This window comes from Dama dama, chromosome 5 (assembly GCF_033118175.1).
Source record: "Dama dama isolate Ldn47 chromosome 5, ASM3311817v1, whole genome shotgun sequence".
Classification (NCBI taxonomy): Eukaryota; Metazoa; Chordata; class Mammalia; order Artiodactyla; family Cervidae; genus Dama; species Dama dama.
Window position 1 is genome coordinate 70,906,821 of NC_083685.1, and position 16,469 is coordinate 70,923,289.

Sequence of the window (16,469 nt, forward strand, 5' to 3'; positions counted from 1 at the left end):
CTACAAGGGTAATGTTATAGGTCATAGTTATACTATACTAGAGGAAAGCAATCTAGTTATTCTGGATGCAGTTACACTAGAGGAGGGTAAACTACACTGTTTCAGAAAATTGACAGAGGTAAACCTAAATTCCTCTCTCATTTGTCAATTAAAAGTGACAAAATTTTATTGAAATGTAAGATAAAGGCCTATTTGAATATTATTTAAAAAAATCATCTAGACCACTTTTCACAAACTGATTTACAAATAAAAGGGGTACAGTTTCACAGAACTGGCAAATTGTTATCTGAGCTATATGGAAGATGCAATGTATGTATTAGATATTTTATACAAACAGATGAGGGAAGAGGTCAACAGTGAGTTCATCCACGAATACAGAGAGATCAGGGTAGTGTCTTTGTCTGATTTCAATTGGGTGGAAATCAAATATTAATAATTCCATCATCAGTTCAATTCAGTCACTCATTTGTCTGACTGTGTGACTGATGGACTGCAGCAAGTCAGCCTTCCCTGTACATCATAGGAGAAGGCATGACACACAGGGTCAGTTCAGTTCAGTTCAATTGCTCAGTTGTGTCCGACTCTTTGTGACCCCATGAACCACAGCATGCCAGGCCTCCCTGTCCATCACCAACTCCCGGAGTCTACCCAAACCCATGTCCATTGAGTCGGTGATACCATGCAACCATCTCATCCTCTGTCGTCCCCCTCTCCTTCCGCCCTCAATCTTTCCCAGGATCAGGGTCTTTTCAAATGAGACAGCTCCTTGCATGAGGTGGCCAAAGTATTGGAGTTTCAGCTTCAGCATCAGTCCTACCAATGAATACCCAGGACTGATCTCCTTTAGGATGGACTGGTTGGATCTCCTTGCAGTCCAAGGGACTCTCAAGAGTCTTCTCCAACAACACAGTTCAAAAGCATCAATTCTTTGGCACTAAGCTTTCTTTACAGTCCAACTCTCACATCCATACATGACCACTGGAAAAACCATAGCCTTGACTAGATGGACCTTTGTTGACAAAGTAATGTCTCTGTTTTTTAATATGCTGTCTAGGTTGGTCATAACTTTCCTTCCAAGGGGTAAGTGTCTTTTTAATTTCATGGCTGCAGTCACCATTTACAGTGATTTTGGAGTCCAGAAAAATAAAGTCAGCCACTGTTTCCCCATCTATTTGTCATGAAGTGATGAGACTGGATGCCATGATCTTAGTTTTCTGAATGTTGAGCTTTAAGCCAACTTTTTCACTCTCCTCTTTCACTTTCATCAAGAGGCATTTTAGTTCTTCACTTTCTGCCATAAGGGTGGTGTCATCTGCATATCTGAGGTTATTGATATTTGTGCCAGCAATCTTGATTCCAGCTTGTGCTTCCTCCAGCCCAGCGTTTCTCATGATGTACTCTGCATATAAATTAAATAAACAGGGTGACAATATACAGCCTTGATATGCTCCTTTTCCTATTTGGAACCAGTTTGTTGTTTCATGTCCAGTTCTAACTGTTGCTTCCTGACCTGCATACAGGTTTCTCAAGAGGCAGGTCAGGTGGTCTGGTATTCCCATCTCTTTCAGAATCTTCCACAGTTTATTGTGATCCACACAGTCAAATGTTTTGGCATAGTCAATAAAGCAGAAATATTTTTTCTTTTGAACTCTTGCTTTTTCAAAGATCCAGCAGATGTTGGCAATTGATCTCTTGTTCCTCTGCTTTTTCTAAAACCAGCTGGAGCATCTGGAAGTTCATTGTTCACTTATTGCTGATGTAGCTGACTGTGAATTGACTTGTGTCCTGTTCATTATAACTCAAATATGAAATATATTTCTGACAGGATGCTTTCTAGGAAAATAATTGCAATGCTGGGCATATCAGGTGTGAAAAAAAGTTGGAAAATTATATCTAAATCTTTTAAATTTTTTGGCAAATAGTAAGTAAATCCAAGAAAGAATAAATATTAAACATATACTCAAGAAACAGACAAACCAAACTGCAAAGAAAACCATGTAAGTAAACTTCCAATTTTAGACATCGTTAAGGATCTTTTCCCTTAGCTTTATTTTAGTGTCATGCATTCCAGGGGGCATTTTAATTACATGGAAACAAAGCAGAGCAGCCAATTTCAAGCCACACATTTCTGTGTAATTCCAAAAAAGTTCTAGTCATTAAAAATGATATGAGACCTGTCATTTGCCTTAATGATCTGTTTTGATGCTTGTGAGGAAAATGTTGCTAGTGGTCCTCCTGGGTTTGAGTCTCCAGGGCTACAGAGTCAGATGTAAGCATCTTGGTCTCCCAGTTATACGCAGCCCACAGAAAAACAGGACAGTGGAGACCTGCTTCTCTGTTGCAGGTAAGTTTTTGAAGTTGTTTATGACACAGTAAAAAATATTATTTTCTTGAAATGGTAACTGAGGTCTTTTCACTTTTCTTTTTATGTTAAATCACTGTAAATGCTAGCCAATTCTGAGTCCAACAATATTAAAGAAACAAATTAGCAACCATGCTTCAAGGCCACTGACAACTATTTCACAAAGAAGAGAATAAACTTGCTACTGGGAAATGGGCATTTATACATATTTATTTACGCGTAGTTTTAAATTGGTATATAAACTTTTACAAAAATGAGAAGTAGTTAATTCTGACAGAACTCTTACCTGATAAATCTTGAGACCCTTAAGAGACATGTATGCAATGTCTAGGTCTGTAATAGAAGTTAAGCTATAAGCTGTAAATCCTAATAAAGTGTACACTCCACTTAGAATTCAAAACGAGTTATTGTCCTCCTCAGCAGTGAAACTGTCCCAGGAGAGAAGTATCCTTTACTGAACAAAACATGCTAAAATGGGATTGCTATGCTCTCTTCTTGAAATTAAAAGACGCTTACTCCTTGGAAGGAAAGTTATGACCAACCTAAATAGCATATTAAAAAGCAGAGACATTACTTTGCCAACAAAGGTCCGTCTGGTCAAGGCTATAGTTTTTCCAGTGGTCATGTATGGATGTGAGAGTTGGACTGTGAAGAAAGCTGAGCACTGAAAAATTGATGCTTTTGAACTGTGTTGTTGGAGAAGACTCTTGAGAGTCCCTTGGACTGCAAAGAGATCCAACAAATCCATTCTAAAGGAGATAAGTCCTGGGTGTTCATTGGAAGGACTGATGCTGAAGCTGAAACTCCAATACTTTGGCCACCTCATGTGAAGAGTTGACTCACTGGAAAAGACCCTGATGTTGGGAGGGGTTGGGGGCAGGAGGAGAAGGGGATGGCAGAGAATGAGATGGCTGGATGGCATCACTAACTTGATGGGCATGAGTTTTAGTAAACTCCGGGAGTTGGTGATGGACAGGAGGCCTGGCATGCTGCGATTCATGGGGTCGCAAAGAGTCAGACACGACTGAGCGACTGAACTGAACTGACTGAAATGACATCTTATAAGATGACTCTATTATTTTTCTTGATACTTAGAAGACAAACATATTCTCTTCAAGGCTTTAATTGATTTGTGTATGCAAGCAAAATATAGTAACAATATATGTTGTTATTTGAGGCAAACATCTCACATTTTTCTTAGACACTTTCATTTGCTTATGCATTCATGTGCAAATATTTTCTATCAGTTATGTGCATACTATGCTACTAGCTGATGAATGAATGTACTCACTTCAATGTGTTAAGTATTTCTAGGAAAATACCAGCTGCAATGTGTATGCAAAAATAGTTCAGAGACTCAGTTGGATTGGTAGATCCATCCACAGTAGTTATCTATATAAGGAATATTGTAAATGGAAAAAGTTAGAACTAATAACTCCTTTCATTTTATTTAGTCCATCATAGAAAGTCGTAGTATGATTTTCACTTATTTCTGTAAATCTCATCTTTGTCAAGAAAAACTCCCTTTACCCATCCTTTCTTTTCAAAGGCATCATAGTGATGACTACAAAAATTCTGAGTCTGGAGACAACGTTTGCCCTCTTGGGTTTCACAGATTATCCAGAGCTTCAGATTCCTCTCTTCCTCATGTTTCTGATCATGTACATTATCACTGTGGTAGGAAATCTGGCCATGATGGTAATCATCAAAATTAACCCTAAGTTTCACACCCCCATGTACTTTTTCCTTAGTCATCTTTCTTTTGTTGATTTTTGTTACTCTTCCATTGTTACTCCCAAGCTGCTTGAGAACTTGGTCATGGCCAATAAGAGCATCTTCTACAGTAGCTGCATGCTGTAGTTCTTCCTGTCCTGCATTGCTGTGGTGACTGAGTCCTTCTTGCTGGCAGTGATGGCCTATGACCGCTTCGTGGCCACCTGTAACCCTCTGCTTTACACAGTGGTCATGTCACAGAGGCTGTGTGCCCTGCTGGTGGCTGGGTCATATCTCTGGGGCATGTTTGGCCCATTGGTACTCCTTTACTATGCCCTCCAACTAAACTTTTCTGGACATAAGGTAATCAATCACTTTTTCTGTGAATACACTGCTCTCATTGCTGTCTCAAGCTCCAATACACACACCCCCAACCTGCTGCTCTTTGGCTTCACCACCTTCAACGAGGTGAGTACACTTCTGATCATCCTCACTTCCTATGTGTTTATTTTTGTCACTGTGCTAAACATCCATTCTGCTAGTGGATGTCGCAAAGCTTTCTCCACCTGTGCGTCTCACCTGACTGCCATTACCATCTTCCATGGGACCATCCTTTCTCTCTACTGTGTGCCCAATTCCAAGAACTCGTGACAAACTGTCAAGGTGGCCTCTGTGTTCTATACAGTGGTCAACCCCATGCTGAACCCTCTGATCTACAGCCTGAGGAATAAAGATGTGAATGATGCCTTCTGAAAATTAATAGACACAAAAGCCTCATTTCACTGAACCAATGTCCAAAGAAGTCTTCAATTCCCATTAACAATGGGGAAAGAGCCTTCCAAGATGTGTAGCATATATTTACATGAAATTTTTATAGATGACTAAGACATTAATCTATTAAACTGTTCCCATTAAATATAAATTTTTGACAAGGGAACATTCTTTCTTTCTTCCTGCAGTACCTAAAATAGTACTTATCTCTGGGCAAGCCTATAATAAATATGTTTAAACATGAGTGAATAAATGAATGAGTAATTATGTATCCTCATTATGTACTTAGTATTAAGTACTGCTTATTATATAACAATTAAACATGACTGCTATTCTTCCACATAGAATAAATTTGACTAAAACAATGAAATTTGAAAGTTAGAAAATTTAACATATTGATGTCATTCCACCTTTCTCATATTCTTCTAAAATGTTGTTTTATGTGGTTTAAATACAGTTCATCAAACAAAACTGCATATTTATGTTACTCAATTTATGACTAATGACTATGAAATAAATTTCAATAAATTTTTATATTTAAATAATTTATGTAAAACACCTGCCATGCAGAGCAGATTTCCTGTGAATGTGTTTCCTGGACATATAAAGGGCCACTGACAATGATGCTCTTTATAGATTTTGGTTTTGTGTTTTTGTCATGAGACTCCTTTCTTCAGTTCAGTTCAGTTCAGTCACTCAGTTATGTCCGACTCTTTGCGACCCCATGAACCGCAGCATGCCAGGCCTCCCTGTCTATCACCAACTCCCAGAGTCTACCCAAACGCGTGTCCATTGAGTCGGTGATGTCATCCAACCATCTCATCCTCTGCTGTCCCCTTCTCCTGCCCTCAATCTTTCCCAGCATCAGGGTCTTTTCCAATGAGTCAACTCTTCCCATCAGGTGGCCAAAGTATTAGAGTTTCAGCTTCAGCATCAGTCCTACCAATGAACACCCAGGACTGATCTCCTTTAGGATGGACTGGTTGGATCTCCTTGCAGTCCAAGGGACTCTCAAGAGTCTTCTTCAACACCACAGTTCAAAAGTGTCAATTCTTCAGCATTCAGCTTTCTTTACAGTCCAACTCTCACATCCATACATGACCACTGGAAAGGCCACAGCTTTGACTAGATGGACCTTTGTTGGCAAAGTAATGTTTCTGCTTTTTAATATGCTGTCTAGGTTGGTCATAACTTTCCTTCCAAGGGGTAAGCGTCTTTTAATGTCATGGCTGCAATCACCATATGCAGTGATTTTGGAGCCCAGAAAATAAAGTCAGCCACTGTTTCTACTGTTTCCCCATCTATTTGTCATGAAGTGATGGGAACAGATGCCACGATCTTAGTTTTCTGAAAGTTGAGCTTTAAGCCAACTTTTTCACTCTCCTCTTTCAATTTCATCAAGAGGCATTTTAGTTCTTCTTCACTTTCTGCCATAAGGGTGGTGTCATCTGCATATCTGATGTTATTGATATCTCTCCCAGCAATCTTGATTACAGCTTGTGCTTCCTCCAGCCCAGCGTTTCTCATGATGCACTCTGCATATAAGTTAAATAAGCAGGGTGACAATACACAGCCTTCTTCAGATGATACATTTTGTGAAAACAAGTTTATGGTGTATTAAGAATTTCAAACTAATGACAATCTATTAATATTCAATTTCATAACATCACTGTATTGGGTGAAACACATCTAATGTCATAATTTTCCATGAACATATATAAATTTATTTATTTATTTATGTGTCAGAGAGAAATAAGAGGTCAAACCATAGGTTTGAAGCACAGTTTAGGCTTCTTGGAAAGTAATATTCCACGGTGTTCTTGTGTTTTAGGTTTTGGAAAATTGATTTTGCTTTCCTAATTGAGGTAGTTCACAGGGTATTATGTGAATGGAAAAGAGGAATCTTTGCTTTTGAAAAAATGACAGAAAAGGAATAGTGACAGTGTCAGATAGAAAGAAGATACAGAAACATTCCTCAAACTCAGGAACTTATCTGATGGATCAATTTAGGGAAGGCCATATAAATTGTCAAGTACTTGGAAACCAATTATTGTAACTAATTATATTCAAGGAATTTTTGAAACATTTTGTATATCCAAAGACACAAACCACAGCCTTTCCTTTGAACACTGTTGTTTTAGGGACATTATTCATATAGTTAGAGAAGGAGCAGACCTGGGAGAGATCCTTCAGGCAAACCCATTAAATGGTCTTGGCATTGAGCAGGAGGGATGTCATTCAGAACTGTGTAGTAGCTCTGCTCTTCCACACAGAATCACGTGGATGGCAGATACCCAAATGCAGCATGTAGGCTCATCTTATCATGGATTTTGTGCAAGTGACACCTGTCTTTGCCTCAGTCACCTTATTAGTAAAGGTACATTACTTACCTAACTTATTTTAATAAAAATCAAATGTGTTAATAGTTGTATTCAGAACGTGCAAAGTACGTGTGATCAGCTATTATTTTTTTCAGGAAAGGAGGCTCAATATTCTTATCCTTCTCTAATATTTGGCAAAACCCTGGTGTGACTTCAGACACTAAGCCCTCAAGGATGAAGATTTTGTATATAACAGACAAAGTTTAGAAGTCCTACTATATTTCATAATGACAATGTAGGTCCTGGTGAACAGAGCAATGTTTGAATGCAGCCTATGGTGGTCTACAGTTCATCATGACCTTGGAGTGAATCATGTTTGATTATATTGATAATAACATGTACCCACTTGGGATAGTTTTACCCCTCTTTTACCTCATAAAACTCATTAATTATTTGAGTCCCAAGATGATGTTGCTTTCTTGATATTCTGCTGAGGGCCTACAGAAATCAATGATTGGTTTTAGAAGCTTAAGGAGTATGGGCCCCAGAGACAGACACAAATAAAAACATAGAGACTGTATCATTTACAGTCTCTGGGAGTGATAATGGGGTTTGGTGAGAAGGTGACAATTAAACTTTTGACTTACTTTCATATACAATGTTTCTAAATCTGCTATTGATTTTTCCTCATGTTTTCAAGAAATATAAAGTGAATCAGGAAACAATAATTAGCTTTAATTGCTTGTTCTGAGCCTCTGAAGAAGAATGCAAGGGATTCTCTCTAGGGCCTTGTGCCACAGGGAGTGGAGGAGACATAAGGGTCTCAGCCTTCCCGGTAAATCAACAAGTCCTCTAGAGGGCAGAGGGGGGCTGCCTTTCCACAGTCTCATATAGAGTATTTAATAGATACCTTAGCTTCAGTTATTTCTTCATGAGACAAATCACTTCGGGGAACTTTGAGTCATGGAAAACATTACATATCAGGAACAGGAAGTGCATACTTCCATGAAAGATAGGTAGAAGGGCCTGGCTTACTGAACTCCTTCATAGCAGTGTCCTGAACAAGTGTTTCCTGGGAGTGTGAGGACACAGGGGCCCTGACACTCTTTGGTGTATGGCTCTCTCCTTCTGCCAATTCGGAGTAGAATTGTGCAAGGGAGAATAGGCAGGTAGGTATTTAACCAAAATTGAATTTAAAGGAATTAAAAGGTAATTTCTGGAGAAATAGAATCAACAAGGTTGCCTCTAAGTAAGATTTTAAGGAGTTAAGGAAATAGATATTTAATTGCATATAAGTTAACTAGAAGAACATGTAAATCTACCAGAATTGAGTAAAAGATAGTCAGTGGTTTATTCACTCCCCTTCACCTCCAAAGGGAATGATAGACAATATCTGGAGGCATTTTTGGTTGTCACAATGCAGGGACAAGGGGTGAAGTTACTATCATCTAGTGGACAAAGGCCAGAGAAGCTGTAAAGGATAGCTCCTCATAAAAAGAACAATCCAGTTCAAAATATCAATAGTGCCATGACTGAAAAACTCAAAAAGATCACTGATAAAGAATTTTATAACAGTGAGAATTGACATGGAAAAATTCCCTTCTGATTGTTATTTAAATATACTTGTGAAAATAGTATGGTGGCTTTTCATAGTATAAAAATTAAATATATGCTCTGATAATCCAGTAATCCTGCTTCTGAATATTTAATTATTTAATTCAAATATTTATTTATTTCAAAAGAATTAAAATGATGATTTCAAAGAGATATTAACATTCCCGTGTTCATTGCATAGCTATTCACAATAACAGAGATTAGAAATAACCTAAATGTCTATGGACCAAAAAGTGGGCCAAGAAAAGGTGGCATGTACATAAAATGGCATAAAAAAAGAAAGAAATTATGCAGTAAATTACCACATGGATGACAGTATGCTTAGTGAAATACGTCAGTCACAGAAAGACAAGTACTGTATGAATTCACTTATATGTTCATGGAGTCAAAAAGTGGAGTGATAGATGTCAGAGGCAGGAGGTGAAAACAGGAAGTTACAAATCAATGGACATAAAATATCAATTAAGCAAGTTAAATGAGTTCTAGAGATATACTGTACAAAAATCATATTAGTAGTCAACAATACTGTATTGTACACTAAAATATCTTAATTTGGTAGGTCTTATGTGAAATGTTCTTACCACAATAAAATAAAAATAAATATCAGCACAATATGATTACTAAAATCTAAATTGTACTTGGATTCCATCAGCTTTTTCCCTTTAATTCTCTCTTTATTTTCTTGGACCCAATCCAGGTACCACATTGTGTTGTCATCATGTCTCCCTAATGTCTGACCTGTGACAGATTTTGACTCTTTCCTTTTTTCCCAGCCTCAATGATTTTAAGGAGTATGGGTGAGGTATCCTGTAGAATGCTTTCAGATATTGGTTTGCCTAATAATTTTCTCATAGTAAGATGAGATAATAGATTTTATGAAAAGAATATCACAGAGGTGAAGTTTCTCATCACATCATATCAGGGGGTAAATGATGCCCACACTGCACCATTGGAGATGCTCACCTTTATCTTTTACTTCAGGTAATGTTGGTCATATTTACTAAACTTGACTGTGAGATTTGAAATGGAGTTGAGTTAATAAAAATTATTTCTACTGTGTTCATTTTCCTTATTTAAATTCTATAGTCTTTGGTTTCTGCACTGAATATGTGCTATTTCAGTAATTCAACAAACAGAAGTAATTAATGGAATGGAAGTGGTAGTGCAATCAAATAGAACAGTTATTTTAAAGGGATCAGTTCATTGTCCAAACTTAATATTTAACTTTGTAAATATCACTGCTTTAACTCTCAATGAATCATGATGATCTAAATGCTGGACCTTCATACTTCTACCATATGTTAGAGTAAAAGTATGGAGGAACAAGATTATGCCTGGCATATTGTAGCCATTCAATTAATATTTAATAATTATTTAATTTATAATTGCATAATTTTTATAACTGTAAAAAAAGTATCAGTGTGAGGAAGGGTCTGAGAGAAGTGATTTTAACCTACAAATATTCATGTGAAATGCCCCTAACACTGCTCCAGGTTTTATAGAACACAAGAAAGAATTACATCAGAGAATTGTGATTAATTTTAATTATGTCAAGGCTTTAAGAGAATGAGGCAACAGTCTCTAGGGTTTATGCCCCATAGGTTGTGACTCTAGATATAAGGCTATATCTGTCACTCCCAACCAAGAGAGATCCTACTTTCACTCATCAGCAGGTATGTACAATACCTCAGCAGCTGTGTAACTCAGGAGCTCAGCCTTATGCTCTGTGATGACCTAGGAGGAGGCATGGGAGGGAGGGGGGAGGCTCAAGAGGGCAGGGATATATCTGTATATATCCCTTCTAAGCAAAAGTAAATTAAAAAATAAGATTCTAAAAAAAGTTAATATTATTTTCAGAGTAAGGTATCAGAAAAAAAAGTGTGAGGGAAAATTTATCATTTAGACATAGACAGTCCTTGAGTAATACTGAGTCATTGTGAAAGTCACCAATCTGAACTGTAAAGGAAGAGGAAATGACTCAGCCTCCAGAGCTTTGGCTGAGAACTGGCTCAGCTAAGCCTCTGAAACAACAGGGCTTCCCTGGTGGGGCCGTGGTAAAGAATCTGCTGCCAATGCAAGAGATGCAAGAGACTCGGGTTTGATCCCTGGGTTAGGGACGTCCCCTGGAGTAGGAAATGGTAACCCACTTCAGTATTCTTGCCCGGAAAAAATTCCATGGGCAGAGTATGGCGAGCTACATACAGTCCATGGGTTCACAAAAGAGTCTGAAGCAATGGAGTGACTGAACACAAACAAGTGCCTGGAATGGAGGGTTAGAAGAGCTCTGAGAATCTGTAGAAGGTGTATTATCACCAGCAATTTAAAAATAACATTTGCATCACAAAATCCATTGTGTGAAATAAAACAGTTTAATATTAATTTTCAAGTGACCTAGACAAATCAGCTATAGTTAGAATGTCTAGCTTTGTGATAGATTGTCTTTTGAGGTTGTCTTTTTAAAATATATACTCAAATTTATGAGTATAGGAAGATATATGTATCTTGAGTGCCTCAGTTTTGCCTATGATCTGACATCACTGCTGAGCCATGTAAAATCTATTTCTTGAGTTGTGGGACTAGAGACAACTTTATCAGAAATAATAGAGAAAATTCCTGGTATGGCAGGGTCTAAGAGGTGTAGGTCACCAATTCTGCATGCATGTGTGCTGAGTCTCTCAGTTGTGTCCTATTCTTTGCAACTCCGTGTACTATATAGCCGACCTGACTCTGCCCACGTAATTTTCCAGTCAAGAATACTGGAGTCAGTTGCCATTTCCTCCACCAGAGGATCTTCCAACCCAGGGACTGAACCTGCATCTCTTGCATCTCCTACACTGGCAGGTGGATTCTTTGCCACTATCCCCCTGAGAAGTCATTGGTCACCGATTAGAGAAATACAATTCTTTTCTATTAACATTTTCTCATGAAATATCACACTGCAGTACTACCTTAAATGTTTGATCTTTCTCTTTTACAGGTAATATAGGGACCAAACAAATGTCTTTATTTATGGACATTTCTATGTTATAATCTTTAGTAGTGTTAGTTAAATTTTTCCTAAGTTCCTTTCTCATCTCGTCTGACGCTGCCTTCTCGTACAGCTCTCTGATGTGTACACTTTGATTGGGCAATTTCCCATAGATTTAAGATCACTAGTTTGTCACAAGTTGGGACATGATTATGAATAAGTGAAGTATCTTAATACTAAGACGTTGAACATAGATTCTCTTGTAGACAAATGGAAAATTTGTGGGAGTCTGGATCAAGATTCCAGTCACAGATGTGTAGATTGATCCTTATTTGCATGTTACAGGGAAAGTCAAGGATCTCTGTCTTCTGTTTTGTCATGTCTTTGATGAAGACCTAGACTGTATTATCCTTATTATTTGTTCAATGTTATTATTCCACAAGTAATGAGGTGGGATTGATAATTAGGGCTCCCTGTGTTGAGAAGAACACTCTGAAAAAAATTAAACTAAGGTTTATTTTGACAATAGACTTACTGAGTCAGAAACAAAAGTAAATGTTAAAGTATCATGTGGAATTAACAATAAAGGCACAGGTACAAACTGTTAGAGGGGTCATTCTTAGTGTCATGTTGTGAACATGTGATGCAAAATGTAATTTATTTAGAATTTTCTCACTTTTGCTACTAGTTTTAGGACTGAAATAATCAGGTATGGTACTAGGCTAGGTTAATCTTTTAAAATTTTATAATGTTCAAGAGGACCTAAAAGTGTTATAGAAGGATTTCACTGAAAATAACTTCCAAGAATTTTGATTTCATATTATCTCTAAATACTGAAATTATAATTCAGAGCTAAAAAGTTCAATAATGGTACTGTGCTATTTAAAGAAAATTTAAACAGTTATCTTTTGAAAATTCTAGACATTTAGCAATTGTGCATGAGAAACACAGAGAGAGGTTCTAAAAGAGACACTTTGCTTCATCTTCCAGGTTTAGAAAGGAGTCATTAACTGAGGGTCTTACATCCTCATTTTCTCTAATATGTTTGTTTCCAGGGCTGATTCAGATTCTGACAAACAGAAGTCATGATTCTATCAGAGAGAAATAAAAGTGGGGCCGTGTTCACTCTCCTGGGCTTCTCCGATTACCCAGAATTTCAAGTGACATTCTTCACCATCTATAGTGTCACTGTGGTAGGGAATCTTGGGATGATTCTAATCATCAAAATTAACCCCAAACTGCACACTCCCATGTACTTTTTCCTCAGCCACCTCTCCTTTGTGGATTTCTGTTATTCCTCCATAATTGTTCCCAAGACCATGGTGAACCTCATTGTAAAAGACAAAACCATTTCATTTTTAGGTTGTATAATGCAATACTTTTCTTTTGTACCTTTGTGGTGACTGAGTCCTTTTTATTAGTTGTGATGGCCTATGACTGCTTCGTGGCCATCTGCAATGCTCTGCTCTACATGGTGGCCATGTCCCCAAGACTCTGTGTGATGTTAGTAGTGGGTCTTATGCTTGGGGAGGGGTGTAGCTTGCTCCTTGACATTCACATGTTCTGTTACCAAATTATCATTACAAGGTTTCAGCATAGTCAATCACTTATTCTGTGAGTTATCCTCCCTGCTTTCCCTCTCTTGCTCTGATATTTATCTCAACCAGTTGCTGCTTTTCATTTTTGCCACTTTTAATGTGGTCAGCACACTCTTCATCATTCTCCTGTCTTATTTGTCTATTGTTGTCACCATCCTCAAGATGCGTTCACCCTGTGGTCACCGCAAAGCCTTCTCCACCTGTGCCTCCCACCTGAGCACCATCAGCATCTTCCACGGCATCATCCTCTTCCTCTCCTGTGTGCCCAGCTCCACAACCTCCAGGCACACAGTCAGAGTGGTGTCTGCGTTTTACACGGTGGTCATCCCCATGTTGAATCCCCGATCTACAGTCTGAGAAATAAGGATGTCAAGGACACATCTCCAAGGTTGCTGGGCTCTAAATTGATTTCTTATTGAGCATTATAATAATTATAGTTTGTTCTTGATATGTAAACAAAGTGTAGCTACAAAGGTTGGTCTTTAAAGATAAGTTTAAATTAATGAAGGGTTAATGCTATAAAATTTATGGTTGCCAGGAGAGTAAAGAAGTTTGGGGTAAAGGGTTAGTTTGGGAGTTTGGGATGAATGTGTAAACTCTGTTGTATTTAAATGGATAGCCAACAAGGATCTGCTGTATAACACATGGAACTCTGCTCAATGTTATGTGGCAGCCTGGATGGGATGATAGTTTGTGGGAGAATGAATATATGTATACATATGGCTGAGTCCCTTTGCCATTCACCTGAAACTATCAGACCACTGTTTGTTAACAGGGTATACCCCAATTAAAAAAAAAAGTTAAAAAAGAAAATTATTTAAAATAGAAAGAACATGCATTTTGGCTCAAAGAGACTAAACTTAATTCTCTCTTACTTACCAGGAAAAAAAAATTAGCAATCTTACCATTTTCTAAGTTTTCATCTAAAAAATTCAGACAAGATAAATATATTAAGTAGATTAAAATACAAATAGATATGTGGCATGGTTTGTGTAATCTTAATTGAATTTCATCTTCCTTTTTTACACCTAGAATAACCAGGCTTTCAATTAGCACATGAATTTCTCTTACAAAGATACAAATAGAAGTTAAAAAAAAAAGATGTGGTATTCATCCTTCAAAGGCTGAAAATCTGGTGTTCAGAGTAGGGTAGTTAAGAAAATGAAAACTGTGCAAGCTGGAAAATAGTATCACAATGGGTTTGAGAGGAAAAAAAAAGTCCAAGTCCTTCATAAAATAGGTATTGTGTTGACCTGGTTTGGATAACTTAAGAGACAGAATTTTAGGAAATGTATTTCAATTTAGGAGTTTTATCCAGGAGACTAAAGCATAGCAAACAAGGACATCAGAAGGTAGTAATATATTAATGATAAAACATTGTTTTTAATTGAGTGAATAGTGCATAAGTTATGCATATGTTTTTCTCTGTTTTGGAGTATTTGTGTTGTATTGTGTATACAGGTTACTTGGCACAAAGTTGATAAGACACGGATTATATTCTGAATGTGTTTTCAAAAGAGCTTCAGTATGGCAGCATGAGCAACTATGGCAGACTCCACCAGAGGCTTAAAACTGCAGGATGAGCTCTCAGAACATCTTTCATGCAAAAATGAAGCATGACAAGTGCCTGCCCAATTGACATTTCATTCTATTATTCTACGTATGAAGTCATCAAAAGTATTATCAATTATTTTTTTTCTTTTACCAAACTTAATGTCTGTATCCTTCTCAAATAATCTTGCATCTTAAAAAAAAAAGTGCTTCCAATTGCCCAAAGAGTTGAAAACTAATTGCCTGTGTAGTCATATTCAAAATAAAATGCAAACTAGGTATCATTAGTTTGCTGTGGTTGTTGTAGTTTAGTGGCTAAGTCATGTCTAACCCTTTACAACCCCATGAACTGTAGCCCACCAGGATCCTCTATCATTTGGATTACCAAGGCAAGAATACTGGAGTGGGTAGTCATTACCTTTTCTAGGACATCTTCCAGACCCAAGAGTCGAAGTTATGTCTCCTGCATTGGCAGGCAGATTCTTCACTACCCAGCCACCTGGAAAGCCTGGACATTAGTATTAGTAAAGTCTGTTTAATAATGTAAATTACAAATAAGATATCTCTTTAACAGCAATAAGTCATGCTCGCTTGAATGATTTACATACCCTTCTCCTTCTCTACTCAATGTGTGTGTTACTCAGTCATGTCCAATTTTTTTCGACCTCATGGACTGTCATTGCTCTGTCCTTGGGATTTTCCAGGTGAGAATAATGGAGTGGGCTTCATTTCCTTCTCCATCTCTACTAAATATGCATAAATAAATTCCTAAATCCCCACTTTTTTAGATGAAAATACTGAGAATATTTGGGACTATTAAAAGTAAATGGGATTAGAAATTCTGTCAGAAATTGTGCTGGAATAGTAATGACACACAGACCTTTCATTCAATTTTTCAAAACAACAAAAAAATAGGTGCTAATTAGATATCATCATCAATCTACTATATATGATTTCAAAACATCACTGTATTGGCTAAAATATGTGTCTATTGCAAATCTCTTATTTTCTGAGAAAAGAAAGATATATGAGCTAAAAGGAAATAAGAAGTCATACCACTGATTTGAAATGTCTTAATAAAAATAAATTTCAGGCTTCATAGAATACACTGTTTCACAGTGTTCTTATATTTTAGTTTTGGAAGTTTTCTATTACTTTTCTAATCGTGGTAATTCCCAAGGTAACCTGTGAATGGATAACAGGAACTTTTGCTTTTGGACAATGAAACATAAGGAATAGTGAAAGTACTGAGTGGAATGGAGAGGCAGAAACATTCCACAATCTCAGGGAATTATCAGGTGAATCAATTTTAGGGAAATACATGAATGTTGTTGAGAATATGGAAACCAGTTTACTTCTAACTATTTATAGTCATGAAATTCATAAATGATTGGTATATCCGGGGGCACAAACCACATAGTATCATTCATAAACTCTTGCTTTAGGAAAATATTATACAGGCAGAGAAGGAGCAGACCTGGGAGATGTTCCTCAGGTAGATCTATTAAATGGTCTCTACACATCCACATGTTGAAGCTGGATTTAGAAAAGGCAGAGGAACCATAGATCAG

At 37.3% G+C, this 16,469-nt stretch overlaps 2 pseudogenes; both read left to right on the plus strand.

The window, feature by feature from the left end:
* The first annotated feature begins 2,217 nt into the window (after positions 1–2,217).
* LOC133055555 (olfactory receptor 5D14-like) lies at positions 2,218–4,861 on the plus strand (annotated as a pseudogene).
* Positions 4,862–12,834: 7,973 nt separating this feature from the next.
* Positions 12,835–13,766, plus strand: LOC133055556 (olfactory receptor 5D18-like; annotated as a pseudogene).
* Positions 13,767–16,469: the final 2,703 nt, after the last annotated feature.